This window comes from Penaeus chinensis, chromosome 2 (genome assembly GCF_019202785.1).
Source record: "Penaeus chinensis breed Huanghai No. 1 chromosome 2, ASM1920278v2, whole genome shotgun sequence".
Classification (NCBI taxonomy): Eukaryota; Metazoa; Arthropoda; class Malacostraca; order Decapoda; family Penaeidae; genus Penaeus; species Penaeus chinensis.
In genome coordinates this window covers 4,548,512-4,553,511 of record NC_061820.1, presented here as the reverse complement: position 1 = coordinate 4,553,511, position 5,000 = coordinate 4,548,512, and positions in this window count along the sequence as shown.

Below are 5,000 nucleotides of genomic sequence, written 5' to 3'. Positions count from 1 at the left end.
GCGCTGATTCGATGTTCACTTTGGTCGACGAAAGACAAACAAAAGAAGGTTACGATGCGCAACGGACGTCTGTTCACAACAGATCCATGAGAAAGCATATTTTTGAAAGATTTGATGATCTTCTTTCCTTAAAACTTTGAAAGTTTAAACCAAATAAGTAGGAATCCTGACACAGATATGGTTCATAAAAGATATACAAAAAATATGACTCGAAAATAAAAAGACTAAAAAAAAAAAACAAATACCGAGATGCTCACCGCCCCAAAAGAATCGCAATACCCAGTTCGAAATACACGGAAAACCCTAGCTAAAAAGGAATTGCATTAATCCCAATATCGATTAAAGGAAAAAGAAATAGAGGAAAATGATACTTTCCTTAACCAGGATACGAGACTTTTGCGCATGGATCCTGCCGTGATGCAACGTTCCTTCCCTCTTTCGCTTGATTCATCACCATGCAGAGCACATGAAATTATCTTACAGTCGGGGGAAAAAATCCGTCGTGCCGCCCCCTCGCAGTTGTAAAATGTAATCTCGCGGGAATTCTTACTAATTAAAAGGAGAGAGAGAGAGAGAGAGAGAGAGAGAGAGAGAGAGAGAGAGAGAGAGAGAGAGAGAGAGAGAGAGAGAGAGAGAGAGAGAGAGAGAGAGAAAGGGAGGGAAGGAAGGAAGGTGGAGGGGAAAGAGGGGGCAGGAAGGGAGGGAGGGAGGGAGGGAGGGAGGGAGGGAGGGAGGGAGGGAGGGAGGGAGGAAGGAAGGAAGGAAGGAGAGAGAGAGAGAGAGAGAGAGAGAGAGAGAGAGAGAGAGAGAGAGAGAGAGAGAGAGAGAGAGAGAGAGAGAGAGAGAAATATAAATCGTGAAAGAGAGAGAGGGGAAAGGTAATTTAACCTCATCACCGGTGACCGTTTCGAAATTTCGCTCGCATGGCCTTGGCGACCATTATGAAAGGGAGAGAAAATACAGCTTTTACACATCCGGCAAAGGAAGGAGGAATGACGGAAGAGGGGGGGGGGGGATTAATAAAAGCTTAGCTGACGCTTAACCAAGTGGCTGTCTCCAAGAGCGTCGAGAGAGCGTGGGCGTGAGCATCGGCGCTGGCTTCGGCGAACGGGCGGGAACGTAATGAAAAGAGGTGAACTTCCGGTTTTATTCCTTCGCCGACATAATTAAATTTAACCTTCAACAGCGCTTGGGCTAATGGATTCTCATAAACCTTATAAAGCATTCGTCCTGTTTGATCATAAGCAAGTTTCCAAAAAGGTGATTTTGCGGTCTTCATGGTAGGCTGGATTTGATATATTTTGAGAACAGAACAAAAGGGGGGGGGGGGGGGGGCGGGGAACAGAAGAATAAGTAAAACAAAAAATAATGAAAATAAACAAGGACAAAAGGTAAGAAAAAACTAAAGATGAAAACGAAAAAAAAAGGAAAATAATCTATGATAATGATGACGACGATGATGATGGTGGTGGTGGTGGTAGTGATGGTGATTGTGGTGGTCATGCTAATTATGGTGTTGTTAATGGTGATGATAATTATGACGATGACGTTAGCCTATCCAAACACCGATAATCAACACGTGTGGAATAGGACACTAGCGCATGACAAGCTAATCCCAAATGACTACGGCGGGTTACTGAGTTGAAAATTATCACATGTTTTCCAGCTGGCGCATAAATCACTCAAGATGGACGATAAATCACTCCGAGACTGCCAGCTGCGATTTAATCACTCCCTGTCTTCCTTGACTCTTGCTATTTGTTAATCTCGAGAGCCAAAGTACATGATGGTCAAATCGTTAGATGCTAATTATCTTTTCGTTTTATTTTTTATTTTTTTATTTTTTGTCAGCCACGAAAAGTTCTCTAGGATAAATGACATAGCTGGCTAGGTAGCTACTGGTTAACTAAACAAGTCATTTGTCACTAAAACGGGTCTTAAGCTCAATAAAGACTACCCCTTTATCCCCCCCTCTCACCCCCACTCCTCCTCCCCTCTTCCTCTCCTCCTCCTTCTCTCCTCCCCCTCCCTCCTCTTCCTCCTCCCCTCCTCTTCCTCCTCCCTCCTCTTCCTCCTCCCCTCCTCTTCTTCCTCTCCTACTCCTCCTCCTCCTCCTCCTGACTTCTTCATCCTTCTCCTTCTCCTCCTCCCCTCCCCCTCCTCCCCTCCCCCTCCTGACTTCTTCCTCCCTCACTCTGTCCCAACCTCTCTTCTTCCTCTCTTCTCTCCCTCTCATATTTACTTCCCTTCTCTTCCTCAAACTTCTCTTCCTTCTCTAATTTCTATTCCATTTTCTTCCGCTTTCTCCTTATTCTTTCGCATCTCCCTGTTCGCACCACACGCTCTCTCCTCTTTCTCCTGTCTTTGTATTCCTTCTATTTATCATCGCCGTACTCCTCGTCCTCCTCGTCCTCCTCGTCCCCCTCCTCCTTCTCCTTCTCCTTCTTCTCCTCCTCCTCCTTCTTTTTCTTCTCCTTTTTCTTCTCCTTCTTCTTCTCCTTCTTCTCCTTCTTCTTCTCCTTCTTCCTCTCCTTCTTCTTCTCCTTCTTCTTCTCCTTCTTCTTCTCCTTCTTCTTCTCCTTCTTCCTCTCCTTCTTCTCTCCATCCTCCTCCTTCTCTCCTTCCTCCTTCTCCTCTTTTTCTTTTTCTCCCTCTTCTTCACCCCCAACTTCTTCCTAGTTTGTAATTAAAGGCAACATCCAAGGTAATCGCGATGATGCAATAAACTTCCAGTTATCCAGACTTAGAAATTCTTGGTGGTTCTGTAATCAAAATGACGATGCAAGTAGCTAATTTATATACACACACACACATACACGTACACGTACACATATACACACACACACATACACATACACATACACATTTACAAATACACATTTACTCATACACATACACATACACATACACATTTACACATACACATACACATTTACAAATACACATTTACACATACACATACACATACACTTACACACACACACACACACACACAAACACACACACACACACACACACACACACACACACACACACACACACACACCGATTTTGATAAACTTCCTTCGAGAAAACTTCGGCAGGAAAGGTTTCGTAATTTTACATTTCCTTGGCGATTCCCCGACCTCCTGGCAAGCATCTTTCCCCCTCAATTAACGCTATCACGCCCAAGGGAAGTCTTTTATCTTTTTATGTTATTGTGAAAAAAATAGCATTCGGCTGGGAGGAAATATATTGTTAGTTTTTAGGCGTTTTCCTCTTGATGAATATATTTGTTTTGTAAATTGTTGAAATGTGTTTGTTTACCTGTGTGTGTGGATTTGTGTGTGTGGATTTGTGTGTGTGTGTGTGTGTGTGTCTGTGTGCGTGTGTGTGTCTGTGAGTGTGTGTGTCTGTGTGAGTGTGCATGTGTGTGCGTGTGCGCGTTTGCGTGTATATGTGAGCGTGTGCATGTAAATGTGTGCGTGTGCGCGTTTGCGTGTAGATGTGTGCGTGTGCACTTGTGCAAGTAGATGTGTGTGATATTTTCTGTGTGTGGGCGTGTGTGCATGTGTGCGTATAAATACACAGATGACGAGACTTGCACAATACTCATTTCTTGGATCATGCAACAAAATATCACCACATATGCCCTTATAAAAAAAAAAAAAAAAAAAAAAAAAAAAAATACATTCCGAAATCTGAATAGCCATATGTGAGTAACTTCAACCCCGGCAATAAATTGTTCCTGTCTTGCATTGTTTCAGGCAAAGGAAGTATCCCATTGTTCTCTCGCCTTCTGCTGGTTTTCATGGTTATGCTATCTGTAAATACATACATACATATGCAAATGCATATATATATATATATATATATATATATATATATATATATACATATATACATATATACACACACGCGTGCGCGCGTACACACACACACACACACACACAAATGTATGCATATACATAGATAAATACCATATATTTTCTTAAAAAAAAAAGAAAAAAAAAAAAAACACCGGACTCGAAAGGCCATAAAAGTTCAAAACACCTGTTCTAGTTTTGTCGGCCACGCCTTCCGCCCAGAACCACTCATTAGTAAAAAGAAATTCCAGGAAAATAGAAGTAAAAGTAATAAATAACAGTGGAGAAAATGTGAATCCACAGTAACTCTTAAAAAAAAAGGGGGGGGGGGTAATAAAAAGCTAGCATTTTATCTAAGACACGGAGATTAAAACACGAACGATCTGTTGTGATTCGTTACCTGTGGACGAAACAAAGATGGCAGTCCATTAAAACTCTTACCAAAACAAAACAAAAATTATTTAATCTAATATGGACCTTCTTGTTCATAAAATAAACAAGCATTATTCACCGTTTTATTCGATTTCCTTTTGAAAGAAAAAGAATCTTTACATATCCCTATCAAGACCCGACAAATCGTTTCACCTAAAATGGCTTCAAATATTCGCAACATAAACAAGAATTATCCAGCATTCAAATGCGCTTTCCTTTCTTCCAAATAAACAAATAATAAAAAAATAAAAACAAATACGATATAAAGTTACTCACAATGCATATAATTGAATCCCGACGCTAAAAAGGCTAACTCGAAGGCAGATTTTAGCGTCAGCGGCTCGGAGATCGGGTGTAAAAGCGTATCAAGATGTGTATTTATATACACACCTCTGGTACACCTGAGCTCGATAGGATTTGCAGGGCATTGTCTAGCTTCGGCAGTCGACGGTAAACACTCTTAATGCGATTCGCCAAATTTAGCATGTCGCCCCGTGTTCGGATCCTTAGACGCGACCGGACAGTTACTGCTGGAAATTTGTCGGAGGAGGAGAGGAAGATGGAGGAGGGTGAAGGAGAAGAGGAAGATGGAGGAGGGAGAAGGGGAAGAGGAAGATGGAGAAGGGGGAATGAGGAGAGGAAGATGGAGGAGGGAGAAGGAGAAGAGGAAGATGGAGGAGGGAGAAGGGGAAGAGGAAGATGGAGAAGGGTGAAGGGGAAGAG